The sequence below is a fragment of the Macrobrachium nipponense genome, chromosome 7 (assembly GCF_015104395.2).
Source record: "Macrobrachium nipponense isolate FS-2020 chromosome 7, ASM1510439v2, whole genome shotgun sequence".
In the NCBI taxonomy this organism is placed as follows: domain Eukaryota; kingdom Metazoa; phylum Arthropoda; class Malacostraca; order Decapoda; family Palaemonidae; genus Macrobrachium; species Macrobrachium nipponense.
The window spans coordinates 114716420-114742449 of NC_061109.1; the positions used below are offsets into that span (position 1 = coordinate 114716420).

At 40.4% G+C, this 26030-nt stretch overlaps 1 long non-coding RNA gene and 1 pseudogene across 1 annotated transcript in view; one reads left to right on the plus strand and one right to left on the minus strand.

Annotated features, from left to right (window-relative positions):
* LOC135217421 (uncharacterized) overlaps positions 1-26030 on the minus strand; it is a 293265-nt gene that overhangs the window by 185413 nt on the left and 81822 nt on the right. The window lies entirely within an intron of this gene.
* LOC135217227 (uncharacterized) lies at positions 9055-25832 on the plus strand (annotated as a pseudogene).

Below are 26030 nucleotides of genomic sequence, written 5' to 3' on the forward strand. Positions count from 1 at the left end.
GTTAAACTCCTCGTTACACATGACATTAAGGTAACGAGCGTTAGCTAAAAGTTGTCTTCTTGTATACCTGACATATTCTAAGGTCAGTTTCAAACCACTCACCACCATGGAGTAAAGGTTAACAGAAACAAAGGAAAGAAGTCGCTCGTACACGAAGGATATACATTCCGTGTGGATAAGGCACTGGCGTCCGGTGATTTATCCTGGAGATGCTCACCAAAGCAGTGTACAGCAAGGCTCAAGACAAATCCGGAAATATCGACTATAATCCATGGAAACAGTGAACATTCCCATGATGAGAACAAAAGGAAAGTAGAACGACAAGTGATCCGTGCAGCTGTGAAAAGAAAGGCATCCAGCGATATATCAACGAGGCCCATGAAGCTCGTGCAAACTGAATTGTAAAATGTGGGCTAGGAATCTCTATTAGAAAAGGACTTGAAAAGTTTGGCTATGGCAATCTACAGAGAAAGACGAAAAATATACCCAGCTTTGCCAGAATCTAGAGCGGACGTGCATGATACTTTGGATGTGCTTAAGATTGAAACCAACAAGAATGAAGAGTTTTGTTTAGTTAATGATAAAGATCATGGAATTGTCATCTTTTTCATGTAATGCCAACCTCGTCGCCCTATGTACACAAGTGAGAGAGATATTTGTTGATGGAACTTTTAAGTGTTGTCCCAAGTACTTTGAACAGCTATATACCATTCATGGATTTAATAAGGGACATTATGTCCCTCTAGTATATGCACTGCTTCCAGCAAAAACAGATGTTTATACGACGTTGCTTAGAATGATTTTGGATTTGTGTTCAAGCAAAGAAATGATGCTAAGTTTAAGTCTAGTCCACATTGACTTCGAACTGGCAATGCACAATGCTCTTAGAAAAGTTTTTCTAGTGCCCAAATACAGTGTTGCAGGTTTCATCTTGGCCAAACTTGGTGGCGACAGATTCAAAAACTAGGATTAGGATCTCTCTATAAGGACAGTAACTCTGATGTTAGTTCATGGCTGTCACAGTTTTTCGGATTGGCTTTTTTCAGTCCTTCGGAAGTAGGAGACTGCTTTGCAGAGGAACTGATGGCAGACATCCCCGAAGCCGACCGGTGTGCAAAATTTGCTGACTACATCGTAGATAATTATATTTCATCAGAATCTTCGTTTCCTCCGAATCTCTGGGCATCAATTCCGTCGACCGAAGCAAGGCGTACCACGAATGGCCCCTCCAGTCTTTTCACGCCCATTATAATGCACAATTTTGCTCGGCTCACCCTTCAGTGTTTTTTGTTTTCAGATAATATCCTTAAACTTCAGGCAACAACTTATATCAAGTTACGGTGGATTGAATCTCAAGCAGTTTTAAGAAAAAGTGAAAAAGAAAAAAATGATTATCTAATGGCTCAGTTTCGTAAATATGAAGATGGAGGTGAGGTGACCGCCGTCAATTTCTGAAAGCAATTGGATTGAAGTACTCCGCAAGAACTGACTTGTAAATTTGTAAATATTTTTTTTTAACGTCGATGTCTCTTTACTATTGTTTACAATAAAGTGTTTCATTCATTCCTTAGATTTTAACTTAATTCAACTCTCTTAGTAGTAACTGCAGTCAATCCATGAAAACATTACCTTCAGTAACTAAATGTGAATTCATAATCACTGGGGGGGGGGGGGGGGGGGGGATTTCGTAAGTGCATAGGAAAAGTTTGCTGAAAATCAACATCATCTTACAATTAACTTGTTCCAATTTCACATTACAAGTGTTTTCACCTGAAAGGCATGCGCACAAATGTAGTTATTTTGGCACTCAATTGTAATGGCAATGCACTCAAACGTAATGCACCGAGAATGAGTAACCTTTCCAAACAAGCATGAACCTGGGTACAATTTAAGAACAAAAAGATCAAGTCCAACAGCTCAGACACAGGGACAGGACAATTAAAGGGCGACAGCTGACAACATTCAGATCTTTGGTAAACAAAACTTATTCACAAAACATATTAAACATACATATACAAAGAAAATATCTCTAAGGCAACTAATTTGTATTCAAGTCTGTAATTATATCTTTGAGGTCATTCTTAAACATGTTGCAAATACAAGGATCCAAATGGAACAGCCCACGACTAATATTAAAATTACAATGGGAAGTAAGTTGTATTATGGCAGATTCTAAAAGATTTCTTGATAAGACAGCTTTTGATCTTGCAATTACTGAACTACCAATCCAATTTATCCGGTGGTTGTTTTCACTTAAATGAATGAATATTGCATTAGATGTTTGCCCAGTTCTGACAGAATATTTATGCTGTTTTAATCTTACTTCTAAGCCCTTGCTCGACTGTCTGAGATAAAAGGAGGGGCAGTCCATACATGGAGTTTTATAGATTATTTTGTTGCTCTCTGGTGGGGCCATTTTTATTAACATTCCTTTTAGTGTGTTATGATAGGAAAAATTAGGTTGACCTTAAGGGCTTTTAACCAGGGCCCAGATGAAAGGGAGGGCAACAGGGGTCTATAGCCCCTGGGCCCCCACAAAAAGGGGTCCCCCTCAGAACGAGGTGATTTCCATGACCCATTATGCATTTTTTCACTTTTCGGGTTCATTTTTCTTTTTACCACCTTAGTGACCTTTTGTTTTCTGTTATCTTTTCATTTTTAATCTCCTCTTTTTCATTTCTTCCTTCACCTTATCTTCTATTTTCTTTCCCTTAAATAAAAAAGAAACGTATTGGTAAAGATATATCACTTTGTTCATGTTATCTATTTTTCTATTAGGCCACTGGTTAGGCTAACAGAACTATTGTACTGACAATTGTTTAGAAGTTCAGAATTACATAAATTGAAAGGAGTACCGGCTATTTTAATTAAGAAAGTAGGAGAGTAAGAAGTAGTCTATTTAATGAAAGTTGAAAATTCGTAAAGAACTGTCAGCTTACGTTATGCCTAGTGCTTTTTTTGTTTATTGTTATTTCTTGTTGTCAGTCGAGCCAAACTAGGAAAGAACATGGCAGAATAGATCAAGATTATCAAAGCAAATAGCTCAGTTGCAAGAATACGGGTGTAAACTTCTTACACGTATTGTAAGTACAATTAAATTTATCGCTGAGCGAGGACTAGCATTCAGAGTCACAGATGAACTGATTGGTTCTCCATTAAATGGGAATTTTCTTGGTATACTGGAACTCCTATAAGAGTATGATCCATGTCTTGCAACTCACATCAAACTGCATGCAAATAAAGGACGAGGTCATACAAATTATCCCTCATCTACAATTTGTGAAGAGGTAATTAGAAAATAATGGGTGAAAATGTACTACAAGAAATAATGCAAGAGTCAAGAAGTCAAAATATTATTCTATTTCTCTTGACTCAACCACAGATGAGGGTCACATTAATCAACTAACTTTAGTCATACGCTATATGGCAGACACATTCCCAAAAGAAAAGGTTCCTAATATTCAAGGACAATCGAGGTCACAATGGTTCTGATATGGCCATAGCCCTGTTTCAGTTTTTAGAGGGTGCCACGTCACATAATGCTTGCTAATGTGAGCGGGGAAGTATAAAGGAATGCAAGCCCTCATCAAAGATAAGAATCCATTATCAGAGTTTGTGCCATGCTTTGGACATTCCCTTAATTAGTTGAGAAAGGCAGCAGCTAATACATGCTCTGCAGCTATTCACTACTTTGACTTTGTTCAACAAATTTATTTGTTTTTCACACGATCAACGGCACGCTATGCTACGCTCAAAGAAAAATTAACAAGAGCTGATAAGGAGTTGTATGTTCCCAGCGACTAAATGAAACTCGTTGGTCTTGCATAGCAGATGCGACAAAGGCTATATAGTGCATGGTTACAGAGAGATGAGAGAGGCTCTTTATGACATAATGGCTGATGATGAAAACAAGACGTTGCTGGGAATGAAGCAAGTAATTTTATATGAAAAGGTGGGTAAATTAGAAATAGCCTTTTATGCTACATTTTGGAATGACATCCTAGAAAGATTTTAGTGCAACAAACCATATTCTACAAGATCCTAAAATGGTTCTCAGTTACTGCAGTGAAAGCACTCAAGTTTTGAAACATTTATTGAAACATACGTGTAGAGAAAAATTATGAGGAATATGAAGCAGCTGGAACCAGACGGTCTGGAACAAAAGAGTATACTGAAGTTCGCCATTGTGTGAGGAACGTGCGTCTTATGGTAGAGCATTAGGATGCCCAGATGAGTCCTAAGGTAAAGTTTCGTGTAAACAGTTTGTCCCTCCAGTTATTGACCAAATTGTCAAATCTCTGAGTGGCAGAATAGCTTCTTGTGATGTTGTAACGTGAGCGCTTTGGATTCCTCAATTGCCTTGAAGAAATGGATGCTGATGAGATCAATTCAGCCGCAGCTAGTCTTGTGAGTTTTTTTTTACAAAGGTGACCTAGAATCCAGTCTCAAAGATGAAATCGTTCATTTTGTTGAATTGGTAAAACTCGACGGAAAAGACAATGAAAAAGTTCCAAAGGAACTCTACTTCTACGAAATTCTCCTTGACAGTGGCTTACAGTCAGCTTTTCGTTATGTTGAAATCTTGTTGAGAATCTATTTAGTATTAATGGTGTCCAGTTGTAGTGGTGAAAGGTAATTTTCCAAGATGAAAATAATAAAAAACCGACTGAGAACGTCAATGAGCCAGAGTCGTCTTTCATGGTTGGCTATAATGAGTATTGAAAGTGATATTCATCGGGAAATAGATTTTCAGACAATAATTACTACTTTTGCCTGTCAGAAATTACGTAAACCAATTCTTTTCCTGCAAATCAGTTAAATAATGATAATGTAGAGGCTTCCTTGGTGTTTCCTTAGCTACGGTACTTCCTATATGTAGAGACTATATATTCTATAATACCTACTTAATCTGAATACTAAGAGTTCTTAATTTTTGCCAATGATAGTCCTCGGTATAATCCAGAATTGCCCAGGTGGAAAATGCTCACAGTACTCGCCCCTCCACTCACTACAAAAAAATAATAATAATAAGAAGAAAATAAGATAAAATCCAAATAAACAATTGGATATAGGGCCCCCAAAAATGATGTGCCCCGTGGCCCCCCACAGCTGTGGATCCGTTCCTGCTTTTAATAATGATTTAATGGTTTCAAATTCGTTAAAATAAGGCAAACTGAGAATGTTCTTAGAATTTTCTTTCTCCGTGTTACTTACACTATGAAACTTTTGTGGGCTTTATTATAACAAATATCCAATTATAGAAGGATAACATAAATCTTTCCCTAATTTTCTTATGTATTAAATTTCTTGATCCAAATATTGGGGAATGACAATGCGAAATGCTCGTAAAAACATAGAAGACAAATTATAGAGATAATTCTATATATTAATAGTGCAGAGAAGCTGTTTCTAGAAAATGTCCACTGAAAAAGTTGAAAGACAAAATTCGAAAAAAAAATGCACTTTCAAGATTTGGATTACCTGAATTAAAGCGACCCCAACACACGCTGGGGTCGCTTTTCTTAAGAAGGTGAGGAATTAACAGGGTTACAGTAAGGCCGTGGCGGAACGACGCTTCGCGTCTTATCCGCATATTTAAAGATTATTGGAAAGCTCAGTATGTTCTGGCAAGAGGTAATGTTGTGCTGCGCGCGCTAGCCACAGGGGTTTACAGTAGGTTTTATTATTTTTTGTACTGAAATTGCAAGACAAATCGCTTGTAATTAACTATTGATTCTTTGTCTAAATTTGTGTTTTTAACAAATGTTTAATAAAGTACTTTTTAATGAATATATATCTATATTTTTTTCTCCTTTTTTCTTTAATATTATGAGCTAAAGTGGGTCACCTGAAGATTGGAGACCCAACAAGCAGGGGTCGTTTATCTTCAGGTGGAAAATATTGGGTCGGTTTTCTTCAGGAGAGGTATTAGGGTCGCTAATCTTCAGGTGATCCCAAGATTTTAACAACCTTTGTCGAATCATAGGTGCTATACTAATACCACAAAGTATACATCATTACATATCATTAGAAAGGCAAAGTAATCTACTACAATTTCGTATATAATAACGTTTTTGATAAAATGCATTCTTTAGGAGTATAACGCGAATATATATAGATATATATATATATATATATATATATATATATATATATATATATATATATATAAATATATATGCGTCGATTTCGGGGTGTTTTGCCTCTCTAATAATTTTGATAGGGACCCCGGACGTATTTTTTTTTTTCTAATACTTGTGATCTATTCAGAACACATTGGTGAAGGAGTTATTTGGTTTTACAAACTTTTTCCCGGTTCGACCCTTAGATTCCTTCCTATATTGAGTTCAATTGGGAACCCCTTTCGAACCATACCCATTCACAAATGCCTATTCAAAGAGTTAAAAGACAAAATTGGTAAAAAAAAATTCATTTTCAGGGTTTTAACATTAACCTTTGTTGAATCATAGGAACTATACTAACAAAAGAAAAGTATAGCTACATCATTATATATCGCTAGAAAGGTAATTTTATTCTACTTTAATTTTGTATATAATAATGTCCTCGATAAAATGCATAGTTTGGGAGTATAAGGCGACAATGTAAATAATCGTGATTTCAGGGGGGGGGGGGGGGGTTTCGTTTAGGCCCCTAAAGATTTTGCTAGGGGCCCTAGACGTTAGTGTATTTTTTTTTAATACTATGGATTTATCAGAACATATTGGTGAAAGAATTAACTTGGTTACAAATTTTTTCCCCGTTCGGCCAGTCCTGATGCTAAAATTCATTTTAAATGCAACAATCGCAGGTTGAACACCACGAGAGATGATGTGTATAGAAATTATTTTCGTAAAGAATACCACCTCGTACGCGGACGTGCCGTCAGTGAACCTCACGTGGCCGATGTTTGGCATTACCAAAGCATCCCTTTGCCCCGACGGTACCCAATTATTAGCCTTTACCTCAGTTTCTACTTCCTTTCTTCAGTCTTGCTGTTAACCCTCTCTAGCTATTAATCTTAGTGCAACTGTGGGGTTTCCACCCGTTACACCTACATATCCTTGTACTACATCTATAATACTTAGGGTCTCTTTACCTCGTCGTATACAACTCCCTCTTACACCGTCTTAACTTAAGCAATGAATGGCCGAAAGTACACCAGTGCTTAACTTGATGGGCCTGAATTTGTCATATAAAATAAAATAAAAGGAAACATTATCTGTGTGTGTGGCAGAAATACCTACAGCAGCGGTTGCAAAATGTCATAACTTCCCATTCTTTCTTTTGCGCTCAAGAATGACGACGTTTGCTTGTTTCTATCTGGCAACGAAAATAGTCTCGAACCGTTAAACAATGACAAAATTCCCCCCCCCCCCCCCCCCCCCACCCCCCCCCCCCCCCTCCTCTCTCTCACTCTATCTAACTCCTATCCGCAAGTTCATGCGTCACTCTTTATGATAGATTCATGAATATTTTTAGGAATACTCTCTCTGTGTGACCTATTTCTATATACGTAGCATATACATACGTATATACTACGTCTACCCAACTATTTATTGCTTAATCCACTTGCTTCGGTCTGTTGCAGGGTGACCAGACGCAGTGGCGATTCTACCCCTCAAAAAGTTGGAGGGGGGAGGGGGGAGGGGGGGGGGGTGGCAACTCTGGGGGCAAAGATAATTGTTGGGTGGGCATCATAGGAAAGGTGACTGTAAAAATAATAACAATTTTTGGAAACATTTTGAAACTCATGGAGGAATGAATTTGACTAAATAAAGGTAAAGGTTCATTTTGAATTTTGTTTGATTCCTAAGCAAAACAACTGCAAAGCATCCATCTGATATTTTACCTGACTTGCATGATATGAAAATTTAACATTCGAAACTATATACAGTTCCAAACAATACGCAAATATTAAAGAATGGATAGTATGTATAAATATAATACACATTTGAACCAAATAAAGAAAGGTAGTAACTATATGAAATGAACAGAGATACATGGGGCATGTCATGACAATTCTGAAAAGGTTCAGTTTGACATTTCCTGTTTCCTGTACATTTACTGATTCACACAATATGAGTGTTAGCAATATAACCAAATCATTTGACGGGATTGTCCCATATTTATGACGTTTGTCCGTGTCCCGTATCGACCCTTCTCGGGACGCCTTTTGTCCCTTATGTTCATTATTTGAAAAAGAAATTTACAATATACTAAAGAAATTTTGCAAAATACGGGGTATTTGATTTTTTAAAACATAAATGGCAGCATGTCCGACAAAAAGTGCAACAAAAAAGTGAAGAGAAAAATGTACTTTTAGACCAGAGTGGCAAAATTACAGTGATTTCATGCAATGGCTCGTCCCCCAAAACAACAACAAAAGCGGAGTATACTGCAAAATATGCTCGAAGAATTCTAGCATTACGCACGGTGGACTGAGGGATGTGCGACAGCAGCACAAATCAAATAAACAAGCAGCCTCAGCTGCAGCAGTGTTAGGAATAAGATCATTATTCCCAGCAAAAAATTTTACAGAGGCAGAAAAGGTATATATATATATATATATATATATATATATATATATATATATATATATATATATATATATATATATATGTTCAAACTACCTCTCCTATTTAGGTGTCTCTTATTTCAAATTTCAAAATCTGGTCACCCTGGTCTGTTGTTACATCCAACCCCCACCCCCAACTACCTGTAATTGTCACCTTCGGTACTTTTCGCTCTGCTATGTGGTGGTGGGCGTCCTGTGTTGCGTTGGCCCTCTGCTTTATTTCAATGCTCTGTATTTAATTCAAACATGTTAATTAATTTAAATTTTAAACCTTTTCGCATGTCTCTTGTGTTCTTACTGTAATTTTAATTTTAATATGGTGTTAGTAAAAGTATAATATGTGTAGCTGCTTATACACAATTACTATTATAACTTAGCGATTTCAGGCTGCAAGATGTATCGAGATGTACGAAACACCGGCAACTTAATAAATATGACATAGAAAAGAGCACCTATCCTTTACTCACATATGTCTCACATTGCACTAGCAACTGAGGTGCCGTTGCAAAGAAAATGTAACAATCCTTTAACCTTGAACCTGGTACGAATCCAGACCAGGACGAGAAAACCAAGTACGTATTTTCCTTCCGTCTTCCTTTATTTACAAGGTATAGTAACTTCGATGTTACGTGACACTAGTGCCTAGATAAATATACTTACACAAATAATAATAAAACATGAACAGGTGAATATTGTAAGTGAATCTTCGATCTAGGAAACTGGGTAGTTGGCTCAGCGTGGCTAAAACGCCTCCGCCGAGTCCGCTTGTGCTAAGCAACTTTTCATTCTCGGACCGCATGAGCTTATCTTGTATGCGTTACCTAATATATACTTTAATCTTCGACTCTGTAACACCGTTACATGGCAGTTAAATACCATGATGGTTGTAGTTAAATTGCATGATTACGGATGATTACGACTCCAAATTACGGTTAGCAACGCTGAGTCTCATCATAGGCTACTAGGTATTCAATACCTAACGCCATATGTAGGCCTGGAGCGACTACAGATCCGCAGACGATCGATTTTCGTGGGAAAAAATCAAATCAAAGTAGATGTAGCTATAGGTAATGCATACTATTTGGAAATGAAAAGGGGTAACAGCATACTAATTGCTAGGGTAAAACACCACGGCAGGCCAAACAGGCCACCTACAATCAAGGCTTGCCACCCTCCGAAAAAGTACATTATAACGCGTCCTGACATCGGAGATGGGCATCAGTCGCGACTTCTTGTTGGTAAGAAACGGAGCTAAAGACCTCTACTCTCCTTTCGAAGTAAGTATTTTCTCGAAAGTTAGAAATTAAGGCCAAATTTTAAGATTTAAACAGAGGGTAGTGAAATGGTGGTACAAGGCAGTCCAAATCTCACCAAAACGCCTGACGAAGTAAACCCGGTGTAACCAGAATCAACATTTTACTTACAACTCGAAATATTTAGAAGATTGATGCCATCTCGATGTTTACGGAGTCGCTTGTGTCAATAAACTTCCCATTTCCTGCGATAAATCCGCACACCACTTGCACCCACAGACGCTGGGGCACTTTCATCAAAACAATTGGAACACTGTCCCTAACCGGCTTGTTTGTTAGTAAACAACTGTTTTGGTAGAAGACGACGACGAAGCGTACACTTGGATAATTTTTTAAATAAATAGTAAAACATCAATATTTTACATATTTATGGTGATTAATTTGAAAATATTCGTTCTTGAAAAAGTATCTCGATTCTGACTCAAATTTAAGTAATTATTTTTTGGCATTAGAACGTTCGTTTAAGTCCTGTATTATGACGTCACGACATCTTGGCTTTTGTACCTATTATAAATAATTGCTTTACTCAACTTTTTTGCAGAACAGTTTACCAGTTATTCATGCAGATTATCAGCTATTCATGTAATTGTTATAATCGTAATGCACATAGCCTATATATATCTTTTATTCATTTACTTTTTTGGATATATGAAGATGTTTTTTACTGCCGGATTATCGCCTTAGTGTGACGCAATCGTTTTTCGGTCCCTGGGCCTCTGTTTTCGCACCATAAGAAATTATGGGGCTGAATTTGCAATGACCAGAAAGTCGTTTAAAAGAGGAAAGTTAGCATTGAGGGGCATATGTTTTGATAGAGATAAATACAAATTTATTCAATAGCTAGCTTGTAAGAAATACTTGATTACAAAAAACTTGATTGACAACTAAGCAGCACACCTACTATGGGTTTCAGCGACAGTGAAAGCACGTTTTTGGGCAATACCTATTTCTGTAAAGAACACTCGTATCAGAACGAGATTTTGCTATAGTGCATTACACCCAGTGCCGTAATTTATAAGGGTATCGTGAATCACTAATCGTAAAGAATAACGACATTTGTCCTTGTACCAAGAGACAAAAACTCCATTATGCAGAAATGGATACGAACACGTGTAAAAAGCTCCACCTACCCTCTCCCTCCCCCCCTCTCCACCACCACCCCCCTTTTTCCATCTTCGTTCCTTTGTTTTGGACTTCCTTTCTCTCTCTCTCTCTCTCTCTCTCTCTGCTGCATTCGGTATGTGTTGACCCTCCAAAACTGGGTATAAGACACACACAAAAACGTTGAAATTAGTGAAATTGTTAGGCTATGTATTGGAAGTATATATACATAAATATAAAGCAATTTTATCATTATTGCATTACTATGACAACTAGAATTCATGGAAACAGTTTATAATAATGAATCGGAGTATGTGTGAAGCCTCCACTAATGTGGCAACGATGATTTTGCCATTCTTAGCATGCAAACATTAAAGGTTACATTTATTTCTGGCATACAGTTATTAAAGAAATTAAAAATACTAATATAGACTTAAATCAATGAAAAGTGCTAGCAAAAACAAAAAAGCAAAAAAAAAAATATACAAAACCACTTATCCGTAGTCGTTCCTCTATGGTTTTCGGCAGCCAAGATGTATGAAAACGTTATAGAAATATTGGATTGTATCTACTGTAGAAATATCTGTAATTTTTTGGGGTGGGGTAATTTGGTTTTGCAAAAGAGGGATAATATACATGAAATAAATTAAAATTTTTAAATAACAGAGTAAAGTTGAACTAAATAACGAGTAAAGTAAACAATTTAGGGAATAAAAATTTGCAGTTGCGTCGTCTGCTGCTCATAACTGTGTTTGTGTGCGCGCTCGTTAACCAGAACAGCAACTTGTTTAAAGTGCAATGTGGAGTGAATTGAGAACCAAAAATGTGTATAATAACAATCAAATAAGCACTGTGGAGTTTCAGTTGTGATGGCCAGTAAGGATAAAAACCACCGATTACAAGGTAAAAATGAATTCAGTTCAAACCATGACCCGGGGAATAAAAAGTTTCTTACTTTCAGTAATATAGGCAACAAAATGTTGTTTTATTGTGCTGATTACAACTGCAATCTTGAGTAAGATCAATAAACGTTACATATATACGCTAACATTGTTCAAGTGAGTGCTGGGAAGGCTGGGAAAGATGGTTGTCGTCACTGATCAGAACCTGTACATCCACACGGTAGCCGCCATATTGGATTTCAAAACTGCCTTGAAACATATTTTACAAAGAGCGTCGCATGCTTATTTTAGTTCGTATGGGGCTTTCATATATCACATTATGTTGACGAAACTTCAATATTTTGAATGGTATGCTTGGAGTTGTAATTGTATTATTGTTTCACCATTTAAATGTCGAGGGAATAAGACCTGTCCACCGTGATAAGGGTTGGTAGTCACTGGTGTTTCCCCCTATAAAACATCAAACGGTAAAGGGGAACCCAGTGGGAAACCGGGTTTTTTGGGTGGGGGGAAGCGGCTTCGGACTTTCACGGCGCCCGAAACTCTCAATTCCCGTTTTGTTTTGTGACCCAAACCCTTTAGCCTGATACAAAAGTTTGACCCCTTACTCTGCATTCAAGGTTGACGTAGGCTAGGCTAGTCTAGGACCCCTTACTTTGCAGAACTTTTGAACCACTAGCCTACATGTAAAACGTCTAGCCTAGGCTACCACTAACCGAAATTAAATTAGATGCTATGACCCCTTACTTTGCATACATAACTTTGAACCGCTACTTTACACGTAAACGAGACTAGCCTAGGCTACCACTAACCAGAATTACTGATAAATTAGTTGTTAACGGTGAATAGCCTATGTTTATGTGTGCTGTCAGTAAGGCCGTGGTGGAACGGCGCTTCGCGCCTTATCCGCATATTTAAAGATTCTTGGCAAGCACGGTATGTTCTGGCAAGAGGTAATGTTGCGCTGCGCGCGCTAGCCACTGGGGTTACAGAGAATTAGCCACAGTACATACAAAAAAACACGACTAGCCTAGGCTATAAATCCCCACATAACTGAAACATTAAACACCTTACTCGTTTGCCACGGCCTTACTGTTCGAACACGTGCTTCGGTACAGGCTTCGAACTAACCGAAACACTAGTTTACATACAAATTGCGACATCATGCATGTTCCGTCGTGCCCACCGTCGGGCCGATAGATCTGTCCGAACACATGCTTCGGTACTGGCTTCTAACTAACTGAAAAGATAGTTTACATACAGATTGCGTCATCATGCATGTTCCTACGTGCCCACCGTCGGGCCAATAGATCTGTTCGAACACATGCTTCGGTATTGGCTTCAAACTAACCGAAAACACTAGTTTAGGATAACAAAAGTTAATATATATACAACTTACCTTATTAAAATTTCAAAGTCGCTGCTGTCCTACGACCATGAAGTGGTACATGAAGGCATCAGTCTCAGCCTCTTTGAAACGGGTGGGGGATCACGTGCCTCGCTGGTAGAAGGTCCTGGTCTTATTGTTTCGGACCGGGAAATCAAATCTGAGATGGGGGATGTCGGGCAACTTTTGAGCGGATAGACACGTTTGATCAATTTCAGGAACGGCCGAAATGGACACGGAGCATCTGTAGATAACCGCTTCTGGATACAGTATGTAGAAAAAAAATAACTTTCGTAAAGTTCTTTCTGCGTACCGTGTCTCGGTAGCGCGCTTCATTTAAGAACACGCCACTGCGATTCTATAGTGTTTGTGTGTACATTCAGGTCGTCCGGGCTAATGAAGTTAACGCTTTGGTTCACAACATTATGCGCAGAATAATGATCCCGGACTTTGCTGTACGACTTCCAGCAATCAGATACGATTGTGGTTTCTGGAAGTACGTTATCAAGCAACACCGGGATCAGAGTTTCGGCAGAACGGTCAGGAACCACCTTGAAAAAGGTCTCACGTGTCTGTCGGTCAATGCCACTGAACACCCAAGATCCGTCCACCTTTCGGCCATGGTTGTACTTCCATTTCCCAAATTTAGATTTGTCGATCTCAACAATATGACCAGGACCACCGATTTCCTTATTATCAGCACACAGGATTTGGCAACATATATCCTTACAAAAATTATACCATGGTGTTAGGTGCTAGAGGCATAACAAAATCCCTTACAACACACTGTGGGGTTTTCTTGGTAAAACAAAATATTAATACAGGTACTATCCGACTTACAACCTACTCGACATACGACCACTCGTACTTACAACCTTACTTCAGACAGTTGACCATTGAGTTACTTGGCACTGCGCCATCTCATGAGAACTCTCATCACTCAGGCATGAGAACTCTCATCACTCAGGCAGCATCAGTTTGAGTTACCCTGCCTATCTGCAGCATCATTTGGTTGGTATTAACTGTACTGTAGACTGAATTGCAAACCAATTTACGTAAGAATCGACTTCTGACATGCATGCAAGAACCTAGCCCCATTGTAACTCAATGCCTGATTGTACGTAATATACTATTACATAAATGATTAAAATGTATTAGTAGAAGTACATTATGGTAAAAAGATTGAAATAATGATTGTTACATTACATTACAGTACTAAGTAGGCACTTATATAGCAAAGTTTCATAGTATACCCTACCCAGTATGTTGGCCACTTTCTAAGGTTCGACTTACATCCATTCCGACTTACAACCAGTGGGTCGGAACCAAACTTGGTTGTAAGTAGGATAGTACCTGTATAATAATTGTTTCTAGGGGCAAATGCGACTTTTCAAAAAAGGACCCGTGCCGAACTGATACCTTCTTACCGCACTTGCTGTATCTTCCATATGCCAACAAGAATCTTCCCATAAAATAAGTGATGTTAAATGTTCCTTATTCACTTCATTATTCATTTATATTTATATCTTGTTGTTTTCTGTATGTGATACTGTTTATTCCCTATAAAATGTATTTTTTTAAAAATATTGGTGGGGCTCTGGAACGCATTAATTGTATTCACATTATTCCTTATAGGAATTATTGTTTCGGACTTCGTCGGAGGTTTTGGAAGGGATTATGTACGATAGCTGAGGTTCCATAATATTTTTAAGTATAATTTATGCACATAATTGTGGGGTCATATACAATCACTTTGATTACTCTTCAGCAAAAAAAGACCTTCCTCTCAGTTTAAGATAGGCTTGTAAAAACATAACCGTTGGCCATGTGATGGCATTTTAAATTACCAAGACTATAAGAAAATAGACTGCAAATACTGCATTTAGAAAAAATTCTTTGTTCCTACACGATATACAAACTTTTGGTCCTTTACATTAGGAATTACTTTCGGCGTAGCTGGAATTACGGCTGTTAAATTCTTGAACAAGGTGGTTAGGCAGTAACTACCGTGTGGCAGGCGGGTAGGCTAGCCTGCCTGGATGTAAACACTCCACTTTGCTTTTAGCTGTCTTCTGATGAAGATGTGTGTTTGGTGAGCTCTGGCTGACTGGGCGTTGATCCTTTTTTGTTCCCCGTGGGGATCTTTCTGGTTTATTTTTTGTTTTTAAATTAATATGTATAATACACCGTACGGTGTTTGATATTAAAAAAAAATGTTGAATTCAATTTATAATATACAACCCACTTTTTGTGATAGCCTTTATAGCTGCCTTTCTACTTGTGTTAAGAGTTGGCGGCAAAGGTATGCCAACATATTATTTACATTCTTTTGCCCGTTAACGTGAGGACAAGGTAGTAAATTTAACGTGGGAGAGAATGTATTTAACGTGAGTGATATTGATCCTGTAACGAGACATGTATTCATCCGAAACGCTTACGGTTGGGAATTACCTAGGGGAACTTCAAAGGTTTGTCCTTGTTTTGTTTTTATGGTAATTTCTCTTCTTCATCCTTTCACTTACTATCGGACAAAGGTAGAAGAAGGGGCATGTGGTGTTGGTGTTTGGGGGATCTCTGACTTCAGAGGGTGGTGCCCTTGGATGCGAGTGGAGTATCCTTATTAGTTTAGTAATTTTTTCCTTATTTTACAGACTAACAGTGGTGATTGTGTTTACAGCAGTATTGGTTGGATAGCTCTTCGTATTGGTTATGCTAACCTTGGAATTGTACCTGTGTCTCGTAGCATGTTGCGATACCGATCCTCGAGTGTGGGTACTGATCCCTTGCTGATAATCATGTTCATTTACCACCACTACTACCCTGCAGTTACGTCACTGGACAAAGCTTTTGCGCTGCCCTGTGATATTTTATCTATTCCTGATGGTAGAAATCTGGCAGAATTTTGAGGAATTGAAGAGGAAGAGAGCTCTTCAAGTGTCGTCATCCTCCTCTTCGAGTATCATATCATGTCTCCACCCCTTTGACTCCTAAGGCTTTGTCGTAGAAGAGAAGGTGGTCTTCCCCCCCTAAGAAGTCTCATCAGGGGCGGGACTTCTAAGGGTCTGTCTTGCTCCGGTGAGACAGGCAGGTCTTCCACTGGTCCTCCCGTTCCTCCTTCCTCAGGGAAGCAGAAGACAGGGACCATGGAGGTATCAGCCACCGCTGGTACCTCCTCTCCCAGCTCCAGAGGTTCCACCTCCGGATCGGGAACCGTCTGGTAAGAGTAGCTCAGGTGACTTTTGCCAGACCGGTGATCGCTCTCGCAGCTATCGTCCAGTATCCAGGGTTGACGTGACGTTCCCGCGGGGCCATGCACGCAGAGACCGGTGGAGGCTGCCCATCCAGCCCTCTTGAGAGGTTTTGGCCTCAATGAAGACTTGGAAGAGTCGGAGGACGGTATCGGCTGTCTCCTGTCAGGTGCACGCTCAGTCCCACCCAGACGACGGCCGACCAGTCTCGGTGGTAGCAGACGCTTCGCCTGCCAGGCGAGAGTTTTGTAACCCTCCTCGAGGAAGCACTCTCTCCACTGCTGCTCCCGCAGGTCCCTCCGGACAGGTGCAGTTGGGCCGTGTTGCTACCGCAACTGCCCCAACTCTGTCCTGGATGGAGGACCTGTTGGTTGTCCTGAGTAAGCTGGCGAAGAAGTAGTCCAGGAAGAAGAGGAAGGTGTCGTCGTCTTCTCTGTCATCTTCTTCGCCGTCGTCTTCTCTGTCATCTTCTGCTGCCTCTTCCCCTTCGACTTCCAAGGCCCCCCAGCCAAGGAAGAAGAAAGTGCCCTCCCCCCCTCCCCCCCCCCCAAGAAGTCTCGCACAGAGACTTCTAAGGGTCTGACGGGACAGGTTGGTCTTCCGCTGGTCCTTCCGTTCCTCCAGGAAAGGGGCCCGTCTCACCTTCTCCAGGGAAGAAGAAGACGGGGACCGTAAGGGTACCAGCTACTGCTGGAACCTCTGCTCCTGGCTCCAGAGGTTCCACCTCCGGACCGGGAACCGTCCCGGCCGCTCGCTCACTCGCGCCACCGAGTGTACGGTCACCTACGGGTGACCATGCAGCCAAGGTCCAGACTGCTGAGTACGCTCACCGTCAGGACCCAGGCACGGAGCGGAAGGATGGTAAGAGTCGCTCAGGTGACTCGCCAGACCAGCGATCGTTCAGTGTTGGCGTTATGTTCCCACCAGACCGTTCACGTGGCGAGGCTGGGAAGAGGTCCCCCCTGGTCACCAGGTCCAGCCTCGCCTGGACCTGGTACTGTGGCACGTCGAGAGGACCCAGTTACCTGACCGTCGCTCCCACTGCGACCGGATGGCTCGCACGACTGGTAGCAGCTCCCCTGACGCACGAGACCGACGCTACCGTCCTTGGTCCAGTGCTTCTCCACAAGGAGACCGCTGGTCCAGACCTGCATCTTGATCACCACCGCGGGTTGGCGATCGCCTGCAGTCCTCCCAGCCTACTGTTTCTGCTAGTAGGCACGGTAGGCGCGTCAGGTCTCCCTCACCTGTCCCTTCAACCTCCTCAGGCTACACCGGGAGGAACAAGGCAAACAGGAGTGACTGTTATGAATGCACTTCTTACTATCGGACAAAGGTAGAAGAAGGCATGTGGTGTTGGTGTTTGGGGGATCTCTCACTTAGGAGGCCACGGGCCTGGTTCGGTCTTGGGACTAAACAGATCTTACGCTCAAGTGGTTGGAGGAGATTGTGGGGGCTGGCGGGGGTGATGACGCTTTCCTAGACTCACGGAGTGACCATCACCGCTGTTCACATGACGGTCCTACTGGACCACACACGCAGAGACCGGTGTGGCCTCCCCCTTCGGTCCTCTTGAGAGGTTTCGGCCTTGACGAGGACTGGGACGCGTCGGTGGACGGTATCGGCTCTCTCCTGTCAGGTGCATGCTCAGCCTCACCCAGACGACGGTCACGGTGGCAGCAGACGTTTCGCCTACAGTATGAGTTTTGTAACCCTCCTCGGGAAAAAGTTTTCTCCAGACGGTAACGTTTCCCTAGACTTGGAGCGGCCATCACCGCAGGTTGATGGCTGCCCTTAACTCGCTTCTCCGACTGCTAGTTCCGCTGGCAAGGCGAGCGAGAGCGTCCAGTCTTCCTCCCCCATTCCTTCTCTTCCTATGGCTGCGACTGGAATGGGAGGGATCCTGCTGAGTGTTCTCCGTAGGATTCCGTGTCTTCGGTATCCTGTTATCACCATAGAAGTCTTCCTTTGGGAAAACTTCACCTTCGCTCTCTTCATTAGAGAATGAAGGTTGGCTTCCAGTCCTTATTCTTGTTCCTCGAATGAAAGAGAATTTAGGCTGAAGGTCTATGTACAGGAACCTACAAATATACTACGTGTATTTCTCTCGCGACATACTTCTATTATCAGTAGAATTGTGCGAGGTGCAGGCACATAACTGTAGTTAACTCTACGGGTATGTGACCGAGACAAAGAGTATCTTCTCTTAATTGAACTACAACTCGGGACTGCCTTGCAAGCCTCCCAAGAGTTACCGGTTTCAATTTTGAGATACTAGGGGTATTGTTTACAACAACAACAACAACAACACAGCGTTTGCATTCACCTTCCCGAAACATTGTGGGTATTTTCTTGTGCTTCATGTTTCTAGCCGAATGCCATTTCTTCATGGAAATGGATTACCTACAACTCATGATGACGAAGTGAGTGAGAGCTAGCAGTGTCCGGGCTGCCTGCCAGCCCTGCCTGCCGCAGCAAGTCCTGCTGGCTCTCCGAGACAGTTCAGTCGGGTTTTGTCTCTCGTCCTCTGCGATGATTGACTACTGAATGGAATCTCTGCCTGACAATCACAGACTTAGGTCTCTGGTTGGCTGGAATTCTCGCATACGTATATGACTATCGCCTTTTGCCGTTGCGAGAATTTCAGACTGAGATATCTCACTAGACTCTTTATCATCTTTCTGTTTACCTCACGGTAACAGAAGTCTGTAGCCTAGTCTCCCGCTTCATTGCACCTGCCGCTGCGATGATGCAGAATGATTTCTTCAGACATCTGAGTTTGTCTTCTAAATACATCTTGTAATTCGTAAGTGTGCAATTATTCTTTGTTCACCCTGAATTGTAGATGAATAACGGAAGACTTTGCTTGTTCTCTGCCCTGCCAGCTCTACTTCCAAGTAATAGAAATGTCCTCCCTGATCCAGCCCATGAGAAGCAGTTCTTCAGGCAGTACAATCCCTGTTTTCATTACTGGAAGGTGCTCCGCTTTCATTGCAAACTCCAACTTCTCACCGAACAGCAATGAAATAGTGGTTTAGTGTTTTCTCTGTAAGACAACAGGGATTAAAGCCGTCTTCACTGGTTGGTGTCATCGATGGGACTTTTTCTATGTTCAGAATCTTGAGAGTTAACTTCTCTCGATTCACCTGTGAAGACGTAGGTCCCCATTCACCTTAGTCTTTCACTGGCATACAGTATTGTTTCTCCTTAGTTGAGATTCAACTACTATGAGAACTTCTGTCTTGCAATCAGGGACCTCGGTCTCTAGAAGGCAATTGACTATAGTAGTCTGATGGGCACATGCCTTGAGAGAATCATCGTCTCGTCTCCCAACTTTGGTGGCAAACAAGATAGACGATTTGTATGGTTTCTCGGCATAACCCTTCAAAAGGCGAGTCTTGTAACTACATCTTGTATGCATGACTACTCGCCTCATACCAAGCGCAGTCAGTCGGCAGCTGTTGAATAGTCGAAGACCGTCATGAGCTACGCTGTGGACTTTGTATTGGTTGATCCAGATCAGTCATTACTTTGCCATTTTGGCGTGTTCCTGTACCCATAAGGATCGACACCCACCATGGAGTGTCGGTGTCTTTATCCGCTGGGGAATATTATGAGACCGTGAGAGAACTTTTCTCTGCCAGTTGGATAGACCCAGTGGATAGGGGTACTTGTCATCACTCCGAAGAATATGTTGGACAGGAAGATAGATAACATCTCATTGCGACCATATTTATCTTTCCCTTCGGGCCTGCCCACAGGTCTTTGGAACCTCATTTCCTTGGACCGGTGGTGGATGCTTGCAGGTTGTGTTTGCTTACCCAGCTCCTTCAAGAGGACAAGTTGATCTCACCTATGTTGTGCAGTTCTAGAGGTAAGAAGGATGCGAGAGTGACTGGCCTCTCCGCCTTCCCCACCTCGTCCTTCCACTCCTCTTCCTTCAGGTTGTGGATAGGACTCGAACTTACTCTGGCTGGTCGGACGATTGATGCGGTAAGCTTATACATAAAGCATCCTTTTTTATGTTTCTTATCAGAATCATAGAAGCAATCCCGCTCCTTCCTCTAGCAAGGGGAGGAAGGAGACTGGCAATAATCCAAACCCTTCCCAGAACTTTGCATTAATGCCTCCGACTCTAAATATTCTTCACAGCCCATTTTCGGATGAGTTACGTTTCCTCACTCATTTCGAAAAGGCCCATAAGTCTGACTCTTGATCATGCAGCTCCTATACTCCGATCAAGTTGTCAGAGGCAGGGCACTCCTCCTCGCTCACGACCAGGAGTAGCAGCCTAGGTGTGTAGAACTCCAGTCAGTTCTAGAGGCTCGCTCATATTCCTCTCACCAATCAGTGAGTCTTCCTTATGTAAATTCTGAGGGTTTGTATATCATGTAGGAACAAATCACAATTTTTGAAAGTATGCAAATTGTATTTTTCCTAACTTTACAAACCTGAGGTCCTTTACATTCGTGCCCACCTCATGCCACCCCTCAATCTGAACCTGGGCCAAAAGGCAAAGTGGAGTTTTTATATCCGGGCAGGCTAGCCTACCCACCTGCCACACGGTAGTTACTGCCTTAACCACCTTGTTCAAGAATTTAACAGCCGTAATTCCAGATACGCCGAAAGTAATTCCTTATGTAAAGGACCTCAGGATTGTATAGTTAAGAAAAATACAATTTACTTCCAAAAATTGTGATTCTATTTTGTCCAAAGGTTATCTGAAGGTCATGCATAACCCTATAGAATATGAAGAAAAATGTTTACATTTTTTTCAAGTAAATTGTGTATGAGTTCCACCTAATATTATACTCTTTCTTTTCAGGTCATCATTGCCATGATGGAGGTCCTTTGCAGCGCACACAGTCTTTATCATGGGTTATAGGCTTGAGATATTCTCATCAAAATCAATTTGAAGTACATTTCATTTATCAGGTCTTTAATGGTTTTAATTGTGTATACATAAATCTCCTTTGAAAGAGAAAATCATTTATCAGGTCTTTAATGGTTAATTGTGTATACATAAATCTCCTTTGAAAGAGAAAATAATGGCCTATTCAAAAAGTACATACTTAGGGGAGGAGAGACTTTACTATTTTAGTGGGAAAGTAAGAGCATTTTGGAAGGACAAAGTTTTTTTCTTGGATCAGAAAAATGCTGCTATTGTTTGGCTTTGAGAAATTGTATATTAATGGACATAGAGCATCACAGACAGATTTGCATACTTTGCATGCAGTGGTGAAGACAGTGATTGGAACACGTCTCCAGATCTTTATTCTATGTTGTGAAATATAGTTCTAATGAAGTTCATCCATGGCCTTATAAATTGAAAGGGAAACAAGTACTTTGGTTTGCATATTTTGCATGGCATGGTTGCAAGGACAGGATTGGAAAACGTCTCCAGATCTTTATTCTTATGTTGGGAAATATAGTTCTAATGAAGTTCATCAATGGCGCTTATAAATTGAAAGGAAAGTAATTTGGTTTGATATTTTGAATGGATAGCGAACAATACCAAAGCTGTTGAACAACAGCTTGAGAGGTATAATGTTGTGTATATGCCTGTTTCTTATTACACTGGGAAGTTGACTAGTGTATTTGCTAATAAGCTTTTACTATTTGGTGATTCTCGAAATAGTGTAATGGTACAGAGCAGAGATTTGTCTTTTTATGGGCAAAATGTTGATTGCAGAGAAGCTTTGCTGAATGTGGAGCATCATGCTCCCCTTATTCATGCATTTATTATTAGCTTACAGTTTCTTACAAATGAGAATTTTGAAGGACCAAAACCCCACATACCCACTTGTCCTGTTGATAAAAATAGTTCAACCACGTGGCTAGCAAAATTTGCTTGGGTAGGGGAAATGCCTTATGAATATAAGCAGCTACTAAAAAGATTCCAGATCATTGAGATCAATGAATGGAATTCTTTATGCCAAATTGGAGGGAACGTACAGTATCCCTTAAGCAGTCCTGAGAATTGTTCACAGGGAACTTTATTTTCTGTTCCTGAAGGTGCTAAAGGGAATAGGAATAGGACTAGAACTGTTGCTGAGCCATTACTTGTTTCAACACAAAAAGGGCCTGCAATTGTTAAGGGTTTATTATTAGCAGCCAGCAATGATTATGGCCTCATCAACAGTTCTTTAGATGTTGTTATTTTCAGTGTAGAAAAGTTTTACGTTGATGGGGAGATATACAGGGATGGAAAGCCTCTAGTATGAATTCTTTCATGACAGAAGTGTCTCATTAACAGTATGGAAAGTGCCCCTTAAGGAGCCTGTCCTAGTTTTTGATATCTATGTGATGTGGAGAGCAGTATGTGTATGGTTTGGTATTCCACCAAAAAATATGGAAGCTATTAAGAAGCGTTATTATAATGGAACCATCAGTGGGTCAGTGCCTCAAGCTCTTAACACAACCAGTGATAAAAGGTATACTCTGGTTTTGGGCAGAATAACCAGTATATCATATAACTATGGTTATGCTATAGCTGAAGTAGGGAATACCACCATAGATATCTCATTTAAACGAAAAGCATCTATACATGAAAGGATATAAAACTGCATTCTAAATGTAATTTATTTGCTTGAAATAAAGGGAGATCTTGAGCTAGCATTTGGAGCATGTTAGTATATCCTGTAAATAACGACAGTGAAAGTCATGTACGCTGCTCTAGCACTTTGGGAGGAAACATACCAACATTATGTTTCTTCTGACTTATTATACAGAATACTTCTTGAGGTACGTAATGTTGCGCCAGAAGATTTTCATGCCCTTGAAGTTGCTGAATCATCTGATAAGTCAGAGGATGATAAGATAGGTCTCCACATGACTGGCATGATAGTTAAAACTACTCCTGAATATGGCATAATAGAGACTAAGAGTATTACAATTGAGCCCTCTTATGTTTTCTTTTCACGAGCAAATTTTTTTATTGATGGGACTGTTCCTGACGTACATCAAATGTTACATCAGGTAGACAAGAAGCGTCAAGTTAACCTGTATGCTCGTTCTACAAAGTATCAAATAATCAATGGTTACCCTGTCACAATGCAAGCTACTTTAGCATGGATGGGGAAAAAGTCCTCAGAAAGTAAAAGACTTTCCTCAAAATGCCAGTCGAGTTACCTGTTGGAGGCAGTCAGCCATTGAGCACAATGAAGTTAATTTAATTAACACTAAAGCTGATTTATCCTCTCAAGAAGGCAGTGTCAAGAAGGCCTTAAAATTGATCAAGACTAATAGTCCTGTTATGGAACATAGACGGGGGCGTTTTGCTCAGTTACAAAATAGGTATGGTGTCATTCAATGTGGCTTTGAAGGAAAAGGTTGTAGTACTTACGTTACTGTTTGACTTTTCGGTGGTATGGATTGATGGTGACGTGTAGAACTCCATGAAAGCCTTGATGACAGCATTATTGAGGATGAAGTACAAGTAATTTGCTTGCATATGAAATATCTGCGGTCAAAGTTGGGGCATTCCAGGTGAATATGCAAGCCTCAGCTGTTTGGCTTGGGAAAAAGCCAAGTCATATAGCTCTTCCTGAAGTTCAGTCTCCATTGAAAGCTATGGAAGCAATAGTTCAGCAAGATAAAGGCAAACCAGAAGTAAAACGAAAGCCAATGAAGAAATACTTAATAAAGAATCAGGGAAATGAATGTAAAAACATTTCAAAAAAATTATCCTAATGTTAAATTGACAAATAAGAAAAGGACTGGTTCCTGTTTCCTTGGAAGATATTGCGGATAGCTTGATAAACCCCACGTTTGGGAAACATGTCACTGGCCGTATTCTTAAGTTAATGAAAGGCTGTGGCATAGCTATGTGGAGCGTTGGCAGCAAAGAAGGTGAGGTATATATGTTTTTCTTTAAGAAAAATGTATATGTTAATTTGTGCCCTATGGATGAAAGTTACAAAGTTGACAAAAGTAAAATATTCAACTTTTATGTTCTTCCAGTTTTACATAAAACTCTAGGAGTTTACAGAATTAGCCTATATTGCAACTGTGGCTGGAAAGGAAGGTTAAACCTCATATCATTCCAGTGCCAGGTGAACAGGATCATGCTCGGATTACTTTAGATAATGTTTATGCACTTGAGGTTAAGATGGGAAGGACTGTACCGGCATACATAGTCAAGTTGAAGGGAAATAAAGGGATTGCAAGGTGGCGTTCCCAGCCCCATGGAGGAGATATATTCATTGAATTTAATAAAAGCATAACCTGTGATAATATTAAGACATTCTTTGACAAGGGTCTTGAGGATGAGGAGAACCCTCGACCATGTCTCTTTCATGTCAGGCCAATTGAACACAAGGAGATAGGAGATTATGTTGTTAGTCTTACTGCTACATGTGGTTTGGTTAGGCAAAAAACCAGCTCATTTCCCTAAGCCAAAAAACAAATCATGAACCAACTTTATTTAGGACAGAAACTTCATGTCCGTCCTGTACCTCTTGATATTCTTGAAGCTGCTGCAGCAATGGCAATAGGGGATGCACCAGATCCTGGTCAGTTACAGACCAAAGAAGAGGGCCTCAGTGCCCTTGATAGTGTTGAAGCTGATCTTAACAAAAGTTTAGGAAATAAAGAAAAGAAGAGAAATAAATTGGAAATTTGGGAAAATGATGAAATTGATGAAATAACCATGGAAGGAGTTATTGTTGAGTTGTATTCAAATGTTGGAAGACTCCAAGGAGGTGATGGAAAGCAACACTTTTTTTCCCGAGAAAACAGTTACTGTAGGAGTTTGTCTTAACTATGTAGAGTTATGGCACGTTCTCGTTCAAGGTGAGTGGACTTTAACTGCTGTATGGTTTAAAAGAGACCTTGTCATTTTGTGGATAATCTGATAAAACGTTTTATTTATGCTTCAGTTTTTTAATTAGAGTAAGTTGATTACCTATTAGAGTTGTAAAGATTGTTGTGGTAATGTACATTACTCCAGCCTAGGTGGAATTTTGTGTAGGTGTGTTTTTAGATAATCCTTGCTGTAGCTTTTGTTTATGAGTTCAAATACAGAGCTTTTAAGAAGATAAGATTTTTAGTTATGTAAGAACATATCAAAAGAAAAACAGTCCAACACTAGATTAGATAAGGTTAAGCTCTCTAAAAAGTGGTTGGGCAATGGAAGTATAAGGAAAAAAACTTGAGTTTAAAACTTATGTTACATTATGATAGAAGCTAAGCTAAGTGAGTCGAGTATCTTACTCTGTTAATGATTGTTCCTTGAATTATCCAGATGGTTATGCTCTGCATGGGAAACTTGTTACTGGCATGTGGGATCTCTGTTTTCTAACCTGATATTCTTTGCAACATATGATTTTGTATAAGTAACTTACCCAGTAATTACATTGCTATAAGTACCACTTATAAAGCAGCTGGAATTCAAAATTTTGTAGGTGACTAGTTCTGACCACTAGCTGGAGAATAGGAACAACAGTAAGCAGAAAGCTCAGTTTGTTCATGCCGTCATCCGGTAAATACTGGTGACAGTGGGAG